Source organism: Podarcis muralis, chromosome 6 (assembly GCF_964188315.1).
Source record: "Podarcis muralis chromosome 6, rPodMur119.hap1.1, whole genome shotgun sequence".
Lineage (NCBI taxonomy): Eukaryota > Metazoa > Chordata > Lepidosauria > Squamata > Lacertidae > Podarcis > Podarcis muralis.
The window spans coordinates 72026982-72045389 of record NC_135660.1 but is presented as its reverse complement, the minus strand read 5'-3'; the positions used below and the strand labels follow the sequence as shown (position 1 = coordinate 72045389).

Here is an 18408-nt window from a genome sequence, read left to right as displayed (position 1 = left end):
GAGGCCGGGGGCCAGCGCTGTCCGGAGACACTTCCGGGTCACGTGGCCAGCGTGACAAGCTGCATCTGGCGAGCCAGAGCCGCACACGGAACGCCGTTTACCTTCCCGCTAGTAAGCGGTCCCTATTTATCTACTTGCACCCAGGGGTGCTTTCGAACTGCTAGGTTGGCAGGCGCTGGGACCGAGCAACGGGAGCGCACCCCGCCGCGGGGATTCGAACCGCCGACCTTTCGATCGGCAAGTCCTAGGCGCTGAGGCTTTTACCCACAGCGCCACTCGCGTCCCTAGTCGCACAATAATAATGATATGTTATTATCATTGATACTGTTCAGTAAAACAGTCAAGGGGTCGGGAATAATAATGCGAGAATTTGTAGAATCTGAGACCAAAGGGTTTGAATCCACAACTCAAACTCTTGTGTCCCATGACTCATATAAGAGCTAATAATTTTATCCAAAGTTGGTTAGGGATACTAATTCTTAAAACCCAGTTTTCTGTCCGTACCCATGATTCCGTACACTGTTTAATGCTTGCTACTACAATAGATCATACAACTGTAGATGACTGGCAGGTCATCAATCAGCCATGAGAAATGTTATTTTTGGACAGTTGTTGGGTTTTTTTAACTACTCTTGGTGGAGATTTTCAAATTAAGCCAATGTAGTCACAGCTTCAGTTTTTGTAGGCTGTTGGACAAGAAGGTATTAGCAGGTCTGCCTGGTCCTTTTTTTGTATCTAGACATGGAGGGGGGGGGGGGAACCCATCCATTGGACATATATTAAGTGGATAAGCAGAACCTGAGGACTTTGCAGGTGTTTGGTGGACTTTTGTGACATAACAATTGTCCCCGTTTGAACATTATACCTGCTATTTTTACATAAAGGCATATGCCTGTTGTGTCTTTGGGTCCTCAATCCAGTTGCATGATGACCTCTTGGCACCCATCTCTAGATGCTCCTTTTAGAATAAATAAATAAAATGTACAAAATACTTTTTCTTATCACTGAAAAGCCATGGTCCAGCTTCTGATATTAAAGGAGGGGACTCGGAGGACAAAGCTGACAATTACAGGCAGCTCTCACGGTATTTGTTACTTGCTTATTTTACCGGATCAACTTCTTCTAGTCTTTTCAGACTCGTAAGTCCTCAAAGTGTAGCCACCACTGGGGATCTCTTTAAAGATGTAGCACTCCCACTGGTGCAATGTCTTTGAAAACTGAGCTGTGAGGTTGGAAATATTGTGATACCTTTAGTACTTTCATGGAGGTGCATTGTGGACCAACTTTGTCCTCTCTCCATTGACTCTTTTAGAAACTCTGCAGGTTTATTTGAGAATCTCTCTGGGCTCTGTTGTTGTTGTTTTTAAAAAGATGTTTTCATCCTTTGAGATCATGCTTTGATCTACGTTTAAATAGGCAGGGTGAGTCTGACCTAGTTTTCCCTCACCCCTTTGAGCATTTGGGGACTTTTTTTTATTGAAGCAAACATATAAGAGTATCTGAGGCCAGTTTTAACACTTCAGAGGTTTGTTTTGAATACTCTACTATTTATATTTTGCTTTTACTGGCATCTTATTTATTCATTAAGACACTTGGGGACTATTAAGGCAAGAAACCTCAGTTGCTGAGGCACCGTTTCTAAATTCCTTGCAATGTTAGCTCTTAATAGACTAAGAAATATATGGGTTAAATTGATTTTCAAAAATAAGCATCAATTTATACTAGGGCTGGGGAAGCTTTTCAGCCCCAGAACCACATTCCCTCCTGGGCAGCCTTCCAGAGAGCTCATACCAGAGGCAAAAGTGGGTGCAGCAATAATGTAAATTTTGTACAGCTGGCTAGTTTCTACACACATTAACCCATACCTTTCTCTATCCTCTGTCCAGGCAAACTAGAGGCATTATCAGAGTTCTAGAACACATTCTAGAAGCAGGCGAAAAACTGACTAGACCACTGCTCCCATATGGCAAGCCGCATCACTACAGCATCTCCATGAAGAGTTTTCTAGACTGATTCCATCCATAGTGGCCATTGGCTCCTTCTGGGCAGGAAAAAGTGTAAGAGGGAGATAGTAAGCTGCCTTATACTCGGTATTGTCTACTCTGACTGCCAGTGGCTCTCCGGGGTTTTCGATAGCAGCCTTTCCCAGCCCTACCTGGTGTCACTAGGGATTAAACCTGGGATATTATGCATGCAAGGCAGATCATCTGCCATTGATCTGTGGTCCTTTGGTTTGTCCTCTGATCCTGATAACACTTTGCTTCTGGTTCTCAGTTTTCCCCTGCTCATTTCATTCTGCAGCCCACAGCCCATAATTGACTGTTACACTGATACCTTGTATTTCCTCCAAGGTGTTCAGCTTGGCACACATGGTTCTCTACCACCCGTTTCACCCTCCCAATGATCTTGAGGATTGCTTGAGCGAAAATCATTCACCCAAGGATACCCTGTGAGCTTGAATAGAGCTTTGAACCTGGGCCTGCCAGCACACTGACTCCCAAGCGCCCTCTAGCAAACGGGAATAATTTCAGAATGGGGCAAGTAGCAGGGGTTCTTCCTCACACTCTGCTCCCATCAGAAATGGGAAATACATGGATAAAAGAGATTGAAAGAGGTGGGCTTCTGAAGAAACCCTCAACATGGTGTGGGGAAAAACTAGAGGATTAAGTGTCTACATTACTTTGGCATGAATCAGTTTTATTATATTTCCGCATATGTTCATATGTTATTTTTCTGCATATATTCATATGTTATTTTTTTTAAAAACAAACCCATATTTAGAAGAAATACATGAAGAAATACATGTTTCTTCAACACACTCCTATACATGTTTAATCAGAAGTCTTAAAAAATAAATCAGTGGATTTACTCCCATGGATCGGCTTACTCACAGTTCAGTATGCATAGGATTAAAGTCTTAGATATTTTGAGAGAAAATATATCTATTTCTAGAAATATTTTCTCTCAAAATAGACATTTTAAAACTCATCTTGATATCTTTCTTCAGCTGAGAACTTCATCTTGGAAGTGTGAAAGCTGGTGGCTACCTAGGTTTCAATTCACACTTTGGTCAGCAAGGTACAGGTTAGGACAGTTTGTATTGGAATTCACAAAGACTGAATTCCTGAAGCATGCCTAGAAAAAGCTTTAAAACAGGAGAAAGAAACGGAAAAATCAGGCTATTGCAAAAACAGACTGAAAATCAGGGAAAAAGAACTGATGAGGAATGTCAAGCAGAGGCAGTACATGAAAGCAAACACACCTGTCACTCTACTGGCCTACAAGGGCTGCTTTTTCTTGTGCCTTCTGAAAGCCTTATAAGCTGTTTTTTCTCCCTGTGACATTGTGTCTCCATGGTGTGAAGGAGAAGAAGCTGATCAAAATCCTAGCTATAGAAGTCATCACAAGAGATGGGGAACGCACACACAGGTTATAGAGGAACTAGGAGCGATAGCCAAAGGTATACATAGGAAACTTTTGAAGAACAGATAATAGATTCTCAAATGTATTGAATGGCTGTGAATTTTAAACAGCCATTGGAGGGTAGAAGAGAGAAAAGAGAAAGTAACCAATGTGCGGTTTAACCCTCCCCCTCCACAACCCTAACAGATGGATTTCTAAGCACTAGAGACAGAGAATTCAAATCAGGGAAGACCAAGTTTCATGGAATTTGGCCCCCTCTAATTCAAGCAAGGGATGCTTATATTTTTGAGCACCCCTGCTTTGAATAATTGCCCCAATTCCGGATGGAAGTCATTACAGTGTAGGGAACTGTGTGAATTCTAGATGCAGTTTGTCGCATATAGTGTGTGCATATGTGTCTATTTCATTGTGTCACTGGTAACTTTTTGTGTAAAGGATCCCCAAGTATGTAGCTTTCACAAAATCATAAGAGCTGGATGATCAAGAGTTGTAAAATCATAAAGCTGATCCAATCCCTTGCTCAGTATATGAAATCCAGAGCTAGAACATCCCAACAGATGGCTGTCCAACTTACACTTGAAGACCTTAGCAACGAAAAGTCCTCCAAGTAATTGGTTGCATTGTTGAGCCTTCCTTTTAATGTTCAACTGAAATCAATCCTTCTGTAAGTTAAACCCATAAGTTAAACCTGCCCTCCAGGGCAAAGAAAAAGTTTTTGTCCTCTGCTGTGTGACAGCGCTTCAAATATTTGTAGAGTGCTACTATGGTTCTCTCCCCCCCCCCCCATCTTATTTTTCAAAGAAAAGCATTCCAAGATTCTTCAACCTTTATTCCTAGGACTATTTTTTTTATACCATTGACCACCTTGTTTGCCCTCTTGTAAGCCTGTTCTAATTATGTCTAGATACTTCTTAAAGTATGACACCCAGAACTGGACGTAGAACACCAGAAGAGGTCTGACTAGTGCAGAATGAAGTGGGCCCTTTGCTTCTCATGATTTGGAAACTTGAATTATGTTAGTGTGGCCTAAAATCATATCAGCCTCTCTCTTTTTTTCCAGCCACATCACGTTGCCAACTCATATTAAGCTTCTGATAGACCAAAATCCTGAGATCCTTTTCACATATGCTACCTTCAGTTCAGGTATCTCCTACCCTATAGTGGTGTGCTTGATTACAGGAGAGGGGGCAAAATGGAGAACTTTGTCCCTATCCAAATTCATTTTGCTAAGTTTCAGAGCAGCTTTCTAGTCTAGCATCATTTTATTCCTGTCTTTTGAGGTGTTAGGTGTGCCTCCCAGTTCTGTGTAATTGGTCACATTCAATAAATAAAGATTCCCTCCACCCTTCCATCCACCCTGTGGCCCTCCAAATATTGCTGGACTACAACTCCCACCATCCCTGATCACTGGCCATACCATTTGGAGCTGGTGAAAGTACTTAATAGAGCAGCAAGGCCACCATCACATCCACAGTCTTGCCAAGAGTGCTGGCTGTGACTAAAGATGGGGCAGGCTGGGGAATGCTCCCCACTGGTTGGTGCCAGCGATAACTTCCACCCATTCACCTGTTTGGTGGTTGAAAAAGGGAAACTTCATGCTGGTGGAGTCGCACTGGCATCACTCCATAGGGAGATGTCAACAGGGGGTGGGTCACTTCCACCCAATCCACACCAAGACCATTCTAGTCATTTTGATTCCTCTGCCAATCACTGGAAAAACAACAACCAAATGCCCCCCCCCCCATTACCTAGGATAGAGTCCAGCCATGCCCAACGTGAAACTTCCCTTCAGTTTGAAAATAGGTTTCTAACAAGGATTATCTCCTTGGAGAGGGAGTGAGAGAGAGAGATTTATGCATCCAGTTAACTGTTCCTCTCCCCACTCCCCAATAATAGTCCTTGGCTTTCAGTTAATGCCTACTCTTCCTCTTCAGCAATCAGTCATCCTGTAAGGGGAGTTGTTTCTTTTTGTGACATTCAGCTTTCATTCTTTTATTATTGCCTCTTTTCTGTTGTTGTTGTTGCTACTGCTGCTGTGCCATTTAACTCAGCCTGATTATTCACATTGTCACAGACACAAGCAAACTAATTGAACTTACCTATGTACTGTCAAATGTAGTTGCCGACAATGTTTGCATTGTCTCGCAAGCAGAACTTCTGTAAAAACCAAAACCATTATTCAGCTTGCAACCTTGGTGAAAAATTTAGAAATGGCTTCTTTGGGATTTCAGAATGCTCTAGTAAGGAATAGGGATGCGGGAGAAATTCAGTACAGTTTACATTAAAAGGGAAACCTACCTAATTTGCACTTTCTGAAACAATATGAGAACCGAAATGTAGTCATCCTACAAAATCCACACTTCTCCAAATTTTGCAGCACAGATTTCCAGTCAAATAATGTGTTCAGAAATGCATATGCTGAAGTAGTGTCCATAAAAATGCATATATTGTGAGATTTTGACCAGCTTCGGCCCACCTGAAGCTGATACAGGCTCGTCTTATCTTGAGCCCAAGCAGAGTAGTCCACATAGCAGAAGGATAAGCAGTATGTGCTACATTCTTAACTTTATTTACACTCTATGCTGAGAGAATACAAACATGCATCCTGCCTCTGTGAGAGCAGAGAAGCAACTCCTCTCGGAAACAAAGAACACCGAGAGAACAGTGAAAAACAGGAAACCAGTGTACGTCACATCCAGTCTCCCATTTCCCGTGGGAACCCAACAGTAACGCTGACTGTGGAATGTAAACAATTGTCTTGTGACAAGCATTTTGCTGCACAGTGAAGAAAGCAGAAACCAGCATATATTACTGAAAATAATTTGCAATAATGCCTTGTTTTAGGGGTAATTGCTTTGCAAAAATTTGTATATAAGGCTAAATTGGATACTAGGATGTGTATATCAGGAAAAGATCCCATCAAAATACTGGCGGGATTTCATGAGGGCTTTTGAAAAATAATAATAATCACAAGCAGATTTGGGAATGTACAGTACTGAATTTAAGATCAGAAAAGTAAGAGGTTGAGAGAACCTGAAGTTGACAGATTTGCCCATTCCTAGTCAAAAAGACTCTTCCGCATCTTCAGAAGAGAAAAACCATTATTTATGTGTAACTCACGGAGCCTGCTTGAGAACGGTTGATGTAAATGAGTGTATTTCCATTTGCCTCACTGGAGTCTCCTGAAGGTCATGGGGATTAATGAATAGACAATCTGCAGATGGTGACTGAATAACTTGATGTCTTGCTAGCAGTACTGCATTTATACAGAGAAGAAAAGAAGAAGAACTGTTAGTCCTTTCCGCCTCCATATACTTTGCTCACAACATAAGTAGTGCTGAGAAACCTCTGCTAGAGATGCTTTGTTTCTTTCATAGAACTTGAGTCTACAAGGTTTCTTGCAGATGACGAATGATGGTTAGTGCTATTAATTATGCATCCCCTATCTATGAAAACAGAAAACTATTGGAAGGAATTCTGTATCTAATCTGTGGCTACTGTACATACATCCTGGATATTAAATGAAAGAGTTCTAGACTTTGCATTTTAATGTGATTACCACATGCATTTTAGTTTGTTTGCACTTTGCTTGAGATTGGGGTATATATTTCCTGTGTGATCTAAAATCTTCCAAAGACGCAGATAAAATTATAACCTAGTATTTGAACGTAGAATGAAAGGTGGGTTTTGAATAACTACATATTATATAGTCTCTTATCCAATAGACAGTGTTGTGCCAAAGGGGAGATGAGCAGCAAGAAGATAAACAGCTCCAAGCCATAGGTCAGAGAAATTTGGAGGAGGATGAACAGCAGTCCAGGAAATTCAGTATGCTATATGCAAAGGCTGGATAACCCTCTTGATTCCAAGGGCTAAATTCCATGATGGGGGTGTATACAACCGGTAGGCAGGACTAGATGCAAAACTGGGGAAAGTCCTGAGGACTAAACTGAGAGAGCTGGAGGGCCATATTTGGCTCTTGGGCCTGAGTTTCCTACCTGTGCACTATTCTTGAACTTCAGTCGTTGTAACAAGGCCTTGGTGTGTTGTCTTGAATAGTTGCGGCACTTGCTGTTCAAAGAAGGGGGGGGGGGAGCTTGATCTGCAATGAATGTTTTAACATTTAAAAAGTTAATTTGAGACATGAAAAGATTTCTGAAGAAGTGATCCCTGAACCTATGCACTCATAATTCGTTAACCCAAATGCCATCTACTGACAAATTTAATGAAGGCCCTTTTTCCTAGACAAATGAAATGCCAGGAGTCTCCCAAGAACATAGCAGTTATAGTAAGTGTGGAACTGGCAAGGGATACCTTTATGCTCACATATTCACAGGCTATGATATCTAAAAAGGACTGAGAACAACTTTGGATGTTACAGCCAGTGATAATAAGCAGCTGAGTGAGTGGGTTACACTGACTATCATTTTTGTATGAGTTCTACTTGGAACATAAATGTGTGAAAAGTGGAAACATGAGTCATGAATCTGTTTAATGGTTTGCTTATTTTTTGTGATATCCACTGTATTCTGATTTAAATGCTTGCAAGCCAGTGGGTCACAAGGCTGTCATGCCTTGGCAGCATCTCTCCTATGCCTTTCATGACAGCGATCTGCCCCGTTACAAGAGTAATAGCAAAAAGAGCTGTCATGAAGTTTGCTTAAAACACATTTTCATGTTAAATTTGGAGGCCCCTCAGGGAATAGCCAAGGAATTTTGTGGGAAACAATTCACATTTTGATAAGACTCATGCAACTTGTAAAAGAGGAGTGGGTGTTCTCACATCCTTGGCCCTATCAAATTTCAGAGAGGTAACTGTCTCTCTCTATATCATTCCTGGATAAAGAAGGAAGATTTCTTGCCTTCCTGCTCCATTGCTCTTAGTGACAGTCTGAGGATTGATGAACTGAAACAGAATCTTTTCAGAACATAGAAAATGTATCCCAAAAGAAGTGGTGAAGTCTCACTGCTTCATACATTCTGAAACAACTTTCTAAAAATACGGTACAATTATAAGCGTAGAGTACAGGCAACATTGCAACAGACTGAGGAGACTTAAAATTTTTTGGTGGGGGGCACATTCCTTGCCTTATGCTTTGGAGTTCCCTTGGCTCACGAGATAACAGTCCACCACCCCTGCTATAGTGGGCTTCCTGCAACAACAAGAGTTGTTGGACTAGATGACCTTTGGGTCACATTCCAACTATGAATCTATGACTTCCGTCACTGTTAATAATTTTAAAGATGCCTGATTGAGCAGTCACTTCCTTCTTGTTTTTCAAAACTGTCCAAAAAAATATTGACTTTGCTGAAATAGTATGTTGGAAACTTAATCAAAAAAATTACAATATTTGTTTCTCTCTCAGTGACTTCCCATTGTCTTTGTTTTGCACCACAAAGAGGCTAGTTATCAAAGCTTGCTACATATGTTTGTTTTCTCTTATATGCCCAGGAGGTTGGTATTTGATAGCCTTTTACCCCAAGAATTCAGTTTCCTGAAGCAGAAAATTAAGCTTTTCCCTCTTTTCTGTGGAAAAGTCAATGTGTCCCTAATATTCACGCAAGACTGTGCTGACATACACCTAGCAGAGAAAATATTAAGTACTATCCCTAAATAGCTGGTACAGCAAAAGGAATGGTCTGAACAAAGACATAGGGCTGGATCCAGACTAAGTTAGTCATGCTTTGGCCTCATTGAAATCAAGGAGGCTTAAGTTAGACATGACTTAGTTGTCTCCTTGATTTCAGTGGAACTAAATAAGGCATGACTAACTTACACAGCACAATCCAATCCAGAAGTGAATCTCATTGAGGTCAATAGAGCTTACTTGCACATAAGTGAGGATAGGATTACAGTTTTTGTCTAGATCCTTCCTTGTGTTCAAGACAGTGGCCAAGTGTTTTTCCCTTAGCTACACTGAAGCTTCTCTTAAATAGGACTAAGATCCCTTGCTTTGATTTGCATTTTTGCAATGAGGTGTCAAGACACAGTGAGATTTATATTTTAGTTGTGTTAATGAGAACCTGTAGATAGTCTAACTCAGATGTGGGAATGCTTTCAATAAATGATTTTGACCTTCTGAGCTTTAAGTGGGATGGAAAACAAAACTTTGTTCAGCACTTTTCTCCTGCAATACAGGAAATGAAACCAAGAGGTGTGAACAGGTATATATATAATTGAATGGTATTGAAAAGTAGACTTCGCCGCAGAAACTGCAGATCCAAAATCTGTTCCTATATCCTACCATTTTAGGCTCTTTTCCTATACCATACCACTTTAGGCTGCAGAGGGCTATGTGTTTATCCCCACCCCTCCTTGATACATTTATTTTGCATAGATTCATTGAATTGCAGACTTGGAAGGGACCATGAGGATCAACTAGTTCAGCTGCCTGCAATGCAGGAATATTTCCCCCCAACATGGGATTGGAACCCACAACCCTGAGAGTAAGAATCTCTTGTTCTACTGACTGAGCTGTCCCGCAGGTCCATAGTAAATTAACATGTCAGGAGAGGGAGCCAACCTCACTTTCTTACTGATATTCATCTGGTAGATGAATGAGCTTTCTTCCCCCCATAGGGAAGCATTCAGACATATATACGCATCAGGCAGTCCAGGATTTTACCATAATTTTGCTAATTAAAGAAACTCAACCTTATCTTAATAATATAATGGTGTTATTAAGCAATTAGCCTGGCATGGTCACTCTGAGGTATGCCCCACTGTTTTCAAAGGGCTCTACTCCCAGGAATGGTGTGTCTTTTGAGTTCCTTCTTTCCGTGGTCATGCTGCCACCTTCATTTGCTTTAGATGGGGAGCTTCCAGTTACGCTGTAGGAGGACTTAAGAAGTTGTCTTATACCTGCTGGTCCATCTAGCGCTGTATTGTCTACATTGACTGGCAGCAGCTCTCTATAGAATTTCAGGCAGCACTACCTTGAGATACCATAAACTGAATCTGGGAACCTCTTCATGCAAAATGTGTACTTTATTGCAGCACTACAGCCCTTAATTTTGTTTGGTCTGCATTTTTAAGTGACTCAATTTGCACCTCCTGAACTAATACAGATATTGGAAGACAATTATCCTTTGGATTTCGCACTTCTCCAGATTTTGAAATACAGCTATTGCCTTGAAAAAAATGTATTAAAATGTAGAAGAAGGGGGGAAATGAATTTAAGGGTAAAGTACATTTAGAAATGAGTACATTGAGATAAAATAAGTGTTTAAATAAGTGTTTTGTGCTCAAATATTTAAATACAAATTTCCATCTGCTTAAAAAAAAACACCCCACAGATCATTGTAAAAATGGGACTGAATGGAGTTATGATTAAACACATGCAAAACTGACATGAACTCAAGATAGAATGATGAATAATCAGGCTGTTTGCTGGAGCCTTGTGACAAGAGGGTGACATGGCTACATTGTCTCTTTATTTGTCAGTGTAGAATTTATTGAAAATCACTTTCATGGGGGGGATCTCAAGTTCTATTATGAGAAAAGAAGAAAATATCTGTCAGATTTCTTCATTACCATTCATAATTTTGTAAATCTCTATCAAGTCTCCTTCCAAGTTGTAAAAGGGTCCTCTTTAAAACTGTAAAAGCTACAGCTTTGATTATTGTGGCTTGCTTACTATTCAGCAGTGATATGTGGCCAGCTTGTTCTGCCCTTTTAACTGTTCTTTCTGCCCATCTAATGGCTTTATAGATATAATTATAAGATGTTTGGCTGATGTACTATTAAAACCTAATTAATTTTCAGTTTGCTTGAATTAGCTGTAATATGCATAAAGACACACATTTAGAAGTGTGATTACATGTTAACTGAAAAGTTGACTTTGAGACATTTGTTTATATATTATAAAATGAAGTAGCTCCAGGCTTAGTGTCTTAAAAATTCTTGGCTCATTACATTATGGCTCTTTGATTTTCTGAATGGTCGCTTGGCATTTCCATAGGGCAGAACTACATATTACAAGAAAATACAGGAAACACAGAGGAGATAACTGTTTCTGTCTGTATGTAGAGAGGAATATTTGAGCTCAATCAAATCACATGTATATCTGAGATAATTTGTTATTCCTAATGTTGATAGATTATAACGGATCAGTCTTATATCAGAAACACAACTGAATGTAACAGGGTTACTTCCAAGTAGATGGATATAGGATTAAAGCCTTATGATGCAATCCTGTGCATGTCCACTCTGAAGTAAGTCCCTCTAATTTCAATGAAGCTTCTCCTGTGTAAAAGGGTATAGGAGTATAGCCTAGAAAAGCAAGCAGGTACTGTTATTGTTGTTGACATTTCTCTGTCTTGGGAGACAATGGAGGAGTGTGCCTTTGGGGGGTGAAAATAAACTGTTGGAAGGTTTACAGTGCCTGCTGTAACCGATGTGGGAGAGACATGTTTTGTTCCAGCTGGGGCAAATGGAGGCATTCGGATGTGCTGCTACAGCTGCACCATGATGTTTCTTCTCTCTGCACTCCTCCCAGCAGTCACACTGTAAATATGATCAGTAGTTTGTAATTTGGAAACAGTAAGATGATTCAGATAACCTACTAAGCCAAACCTTGGCTTGCTGAGATGACACAAGCATGAGGCCTTCCAGGGAGGAGCTCACAGCCACTTAGCCCCCCTCCCTGCTCTCTTTTGCTGCCAAGCTGTGCCATACTAACATCTGAACTGACACTTGTAGTTTTGGTCTCTCTCCACTACTCATACTCAGCTAGAGATGGACAAGAAATTCAGTTCAGTTCACATTTAAAGGGGAGTCTTATCAAATTGGCACTTTCTGAAGTCATGAGTGAACCAAAATGTATTTTTGCCTTATGTATAAAATTCATTGCTTTGAAATAAAGCAGGTGCACTTCCCTTGATTTTCAAGTCAGAATTGCCTATAAATTTTATTATAAGAAAATACAAAAATATTATTTCCTGACACCTTTAATAAGGGTGTCTGATGACCCACTCTCTCCTCCCTGAAATATTGCTTGACCTTTCCAGGTGTCTTTTGGCTATTGTCAAAATTTCTTGAACATTTGGCCAGAGGAGGAATTTCCAGTTTTGATTTGGACCCTACTTGAACTGAAATTTCTCTTGGGTGTACTGCCAAACAATTTCATTGAGTGACGCCAAGTTCTAGTCTTATAAGAGAGGAAGAAACATTTATCTCTGTCCCATTTTCTTCACACCATTCATGATTTTTATAAGCCCATTTAAAGCTGTAAAAATGTTGCTTTTAAAACTGTGTCTGGGATGGAGTGGGGACCCCTCTTGTTTCTGAAATCTTTTCAGAGTGTTTCCATCCCCAAGTGTTCCCCATCCAATTTCACTTCAGGCTAAATTGCAGAGCCAATTCTTCCTTATATTAACAACTCAGTATTAATCCTTTGGAGCAGCATAGTTGACAAGCAACTGATAAGGCAGGGAAGGGACAAGCATTTATTTAATTCTGCCTCCATCACTATTCTTTGTGGAGGGTGACTATTTGCAGGAAGTCTCCACTATTTTTCAATCGATTTTCCCGGAGTTCTAAGATGTACAAGAAGTCTCAATGGTTACAGGATGCTCTTTGCTTCAGATGATTGCCTTTCAATTCATCGAGGGCAATTGGAATAGTAACAGGGCTGTAGACACTCTTCCTCATGGTTCCCTTCACATGTTTACTGACATCTGAAGGCAGCCCTGTTTAGGGAAGTTTTTAATGTCTGATGTTTTATTCTGTTTTTAATCTGTTGGGAGCCACCCAGAGTGGCTGGGGAAACCCAGACGGATGGGCGGGGTAATTATTATTATTATTATTATTATTATTATTATTATTATTATTACTACTACTACTACTACTACTACTACTACTACTGAATGTTTGAAGAGGGCTTTTGTCTTAGATGTGTTTAGTCTAGTATGATATGTCTATATTCAGATTCCTTTTGACCCTTACATAACAAATCTATTTGTCATTTGCACACTGGTGTTTGTATAAGGTGCGGAGATAAGTTATTTTGAGATTTGTTTTTAAACTATTCAGTCTGTGCATGTTCTGGAGCTAACAGATCTGAACTGTACCTCCCAGACTAATATGCAGATCGGAACATAGCTATCCTTCAGATTTTGCACCTCTCCAAATTTTGCAGTGCAGTTCTCCAAGGACTGCCTTAACAACAACAAAAAGGTCACATCTTTCACTCACCCAAATAAATAAATAAATAAATAAATAAATAAATAAATAAATAAATAAATGATGATTTAATGATGGCAGGAGCAGATGAATGTGGAACTGGGATGAGACAAGCGTCATGGGCCAGAAATAGGCTGATCTGTCCATCCTTATTATAAGCAGGTGGGAAAACCTGTTCAGCAGGGAGTTGCAGCTGGCTAGATTCTCTTGTGCTTTCTTACTCTAACATGTATCCTGCACTTCGTATTACACAGTATTTGCAAGGAGCAGTCTACCTGCTTGGAGAGGGGGGTATGGAACCGTGGCAATAGCCTCCCAGCCGCAGCATCACTGTCACTTAAAGTGAGGGGTGAGACAGTGGTGTGGTTGGGGTGTGCAGGTGCGCTAACATAGCTTATATGGCAGTCCGTGTGCAGCCCCAACCTTGTCCCCCTTTCCTAGTATGCGGCAGTGATACTGATTGGGGGGGGGATTGCTGTAGCTCTGCTTCACGAAGCAAGCTGCTCCTGGTGTTTGCCCCTGCCGACTCTAATTTATATGTAGCAGTTATGGTGCATACAGTTCAATTTGTCCGTACTGGTGCTGGCTCAAGACATTTTGATGGCTAAAGTAGCTTTTATTTACTATTAGATGTGTAACACAATCAGTTTGAAGTCACCTTGGTCTTTCAATGTATTCTATAGCTCAGACACACACTGCTCTTTTGTGAATAACACACCTGTGAGGTGGTGTTGGTGTGTGTTGGGAGTTTCAACCAGGAAGGCCCAGGTTTCAGTCTCTGCTTAGTATGAGGCTCAGTGGGCAACTGTGGGCCTGTTACTTGTAGACTAGCCTAAAAATGGGTAATCTCCATGCCCAACACACTAAGCTCCATAGAGGAAATGACAGGCATTCATTCACTCATTCATTCAATCAATCTAGAGTTTGGACCTGCTATTGTCTATATCATATGGGCAGAATTCCACATGGGCACCCCCACTGATAGAAAGGGAGGGAGGAAATATCACCTCCTCCCTGAAGCTCCCAGTGCCACCTTTTATACTTCATACTATGTCATACTTCATACTATTTCATACTATTTTGGAGGGTCCCCCGACCTCCCAGAACAGATGGGAGGTATAGGGAGCTGCAGGGAGTGGGTAAATCATGAAAACCACCCCCTTCAGCATTTTGCCAGAATAATTCCTCTGCTATATCATGTGCCTTTCTATCTGCAGGAAGCAAAGTCTGGCTCCATCCTTGTGAAACTCATAAGTAATGTATATTTTTCTAGAAAAGCTTGGGTTTTCCACCCTTCTGCACTGCAGTCTCTATCAGAAAATTGATTGCTTTTGTTTCCTTTTCACTGATGCCAGTCACATCTTGAACAGAGCATTTAGTGATCCCATTGAAGATATCAAAAATAGTGAAAGTGATGTCAAAGGAGAATACATGTTAGAAGAAAGAATCAATTTTTTATCCATTCTAATTGCTTATATTATGAATTTCATTACAGCCAATTCCATTATATGAATCCATTCTCTCATGATAGTCAATAATTTGAAAGTTCAAGTGGATTTAATAATTCATTCAGTGGGCCCTTAACATATTTCAGTTTTCCCCAATACCATATAACAATTATCATGAGAGGCAAATTTAAACTTGTGTGCTCAAAGATTTTTCTAAGTATGACATTTTTGGTCTCTGCACATTCTATAAACTCCCATAGGCGAAGAATTCATGAACAACTAATAGCAGACCCAGTCAATTTAGAGACACACGTTTATTCACCCAGTTCGCTGTGCAGTTAGTTCAGGTTCGGCTGAGCTAAATAACAGTTGCAACAGAGATGTGTGCTACTGGGTTAAGAAAATGGATCTGATGCAGACATAAGCTCTTTTCAGGCATTCAAAGTGAATATGTGCAGATTGCTGTGGCATTGTGTGCAGAAACCCTGCCTGCAAAACCCAATTCCAAGAGGACACCTTCATGCACTGAGTGCAAAGGTCTGAAGGGAGCTCCAACCATATTCAGCTGAATGCAGTTGCCTCTTTGGGACTGGGAATCCTGTGTTGTCAAGGTTCCCAATTGCACAAAGGCATCAATGCAGGGATCTCCTATACCAGGCATGGGGAATCTATGGCCCTTCAGATGTTACTGGATTCCAACTACCGTCAGCACAAGCCAATGTGGCTAATGATCAGGGATCATGGGAATGCCACAGGTTCTCCACCTATACGCTGCATATTTTACCCCACAAACAAGCCAGATGTGGCTTCAATGCGCAAACAGGGCCACGATATTGCATTGTTCTTAAAGTTTTAAAGAAAAACAGCGGACAACATGAACTCTTGATGTGATGTCAACTTTGGCCATTGCTGCTAATGTGTTGGATGTTGAATATGAATAATGGGTTTAAGCTCTCTATGGTCATGAACTCACCAATCTAGTTGGGGTATGGATTTTCAAGCTCAGTTTCAAACAGCTTACCCCTTAGGTATGCTGGAGAATTTAGATTCATAACAATTAAATGCTAGAGCAATATTTAATAAAAAATGAAGGAGTGCAAACCAAATTAAGCACTTTCACACGTATATTAAAAGGTATATCTGATCAGTAATGGTGTGTATGGTGAGGAAGAACCATCTTCCTGACATTACTCTACATGGACAGGGCCTGGGCAGGGAGGCAACAAGTTAGGAACACCAGTGTATCTGCGCAGCCCTGGCCCTGCCACTGCCCCACCCATGTAAGGAGAAGTGATGCTGGAGATTCCACCCCACCACATGTGGTACCACTTTTAGTATATTTATAGTTCATTGCTCTGGACGCCAAAAGTTTTTTTAAAAAATGAATATAATATACTTATGCAACCATAAGTAAAATGAATTCAGCAGAAGGAAATGTCCATAGAACAGAGTTCATAGCAGTGCCCTTCACTGGGAAAAAAAATCAAGAGAGTCTGTAAATCATTAAAATGACAAATCTGCACATGGGGGTGCATGAATTGGGGTTGGGGGTCAGTGAATTTAGGATTACTGACTAAAAGGTTTTTAAGATTGAAATGCTATGGATGTGTGGGTGGGTGTGAAGATTGTAATGCAGCACCAAAATGTTGCAACATAGACTTCAGGGAAGCGTCTTTGGGAAGGGCATTCCATAACCAGGGTGCCAGCCCAGAAAATGTCATGTCTCTAGTAAACTCCCATCATAAGTCATTTGGTAGAGAGACACCCAAAGAATAGCCTCTGAAGGTCCATGTAGGTAAAATAAGTTCCAGAGGAGGTGATCCTTCAGGAAACCTGACCCCAAATGTTTAGGGCTTTAAATGACACTATTAATTTGGCCCCCAAACAGACTGACTAAACACTGGCATAATATGATCATGTTCCAGCTAGCAACCTCTCTACACTCTTTGAAACTGCATAGAGTTTCGGCCATAGGAGAGTTGAGCGTTCACTACTATATACAAATGGAAACAATACGGCTGAGGAGCTATATAAAATAAATTATTTCCACTTTGATTCCAGATATGTGTTTGTGAAATTTAACATCATCATCATCATGCATCAGGAATCCACTGGAAACCACCTGAGGGGAAAGAGGAAGCAGAAAGCACTTAGACAAAGTAAGTTTCAGAACTCTTAATGCAATATTGTACTTACCTTTTCTTAACTCATTCTTGAAATAGCAGTGGTATTCTTGTTCAAAAAACAACAAAGGAACTTTGTGATTTTGGACTTTTGCACATTTTTTGTGTTTTTATTGCTTATCTGGAAAAATGGGTTGGTTTGTATCAGAAAAGTTCCCCTCCATCAACCCCTCTGCTCATAATCACACCCTCCAAACACTGCCTTGTAGTGAAGAAACAGGACATCAGCCTATGCTTGTGTGCAACATTCAGCTACACACTTTAAAAGTGCTTTACTGCAGCCTGATTGTACCTACTAATCATGATGATCACCAACATAAATAATCTCCACTCTTTTGGTAATCAATAAGCACTTTACCAACTCTTTCTAGTTGCTGGAGTTGGTGGTGGGCTAATGGAATCAATCCTTGGTTGCAAGCTATTCTCTCTCATTGTATGCCTTTTGTAGACACTTTTTACCCAAAGTTTATCAATTATTTTCAATACATTGAGCCATAAAAAAAAACATATTTGTGTGTTTACGCACCAAAATTGCACTGCATAATGCAGAAAAATACATAAGCCAGCAGGGAGTTGTGTTCCATTTCTCAAGCAAGTTCAGGTACATCAGATCATGTCGATCCCCTGTGAAAAGGGGACCAAATTTCATCCCTAGATGGAGCCAGGTAATTTCCCCCTGTATTTTTCTATGTCATCTAAGTGAAAATCTGTACCTATATCCATCCATCTACCTATTGGGGGGGGGGAGTGTTTGTTGTCTCAAGACCTCAGTAAACCCTGAAAAGGTAATCACAAAGTTCTGCAACTCCAGATTGACATTATAAATATGAAATGAAAATCAGACTTGAAGCATTAAAGCTCATGATGGTGTATGAATATTCATTCATTCTGTGGCACTTCCATGAATTCTTTTAATTACCACCTTTTCATATTCCAGTTTCTCTGTAATTCGTTTGATAAACACTTCTGCAAAGGGGTTGCAAATGACACTTTCATTTTGCCAATCTCAGAGGTTATTACTTGAAGAAAATACATCATCAGGATTGGTCATTTTACATCTACTACGTATGAGAATCAGCCCTAATTGCATTTTTGTTTAATTGGTGCTGCCTAAATCCATGAAGTGAGGGAATTCTATTCTTACACATCCACAAATAATTAAATATGGATT

The 18408-nt window shown here is 40.4% G+C and overlaps 1 long non-coding RNA gene across 6 annotated transcripts in view; it reads left to right on the top strand.

Moving 5' to 3' along the window:
- The window catches only part of LOC114597177 (uncharacterized), a 229035-nt gene that overhangs the window by 140217 nt on the left and 70410 nt on the right, over window positions 1–18408 (top strand). For all 6 annotated transcript variants that reach the window (XR_013393275.1, XR_013393276.1, XR_013393279.1 and 3 more), the window contains one exon: window positions 17116–17213. This is a non-coding gene — a long non-coding RNA (uncharacterized LOC114597177). The remainder of the gene's footprint in view (window positions 1–17115; window positions 17214–18408) is intronic.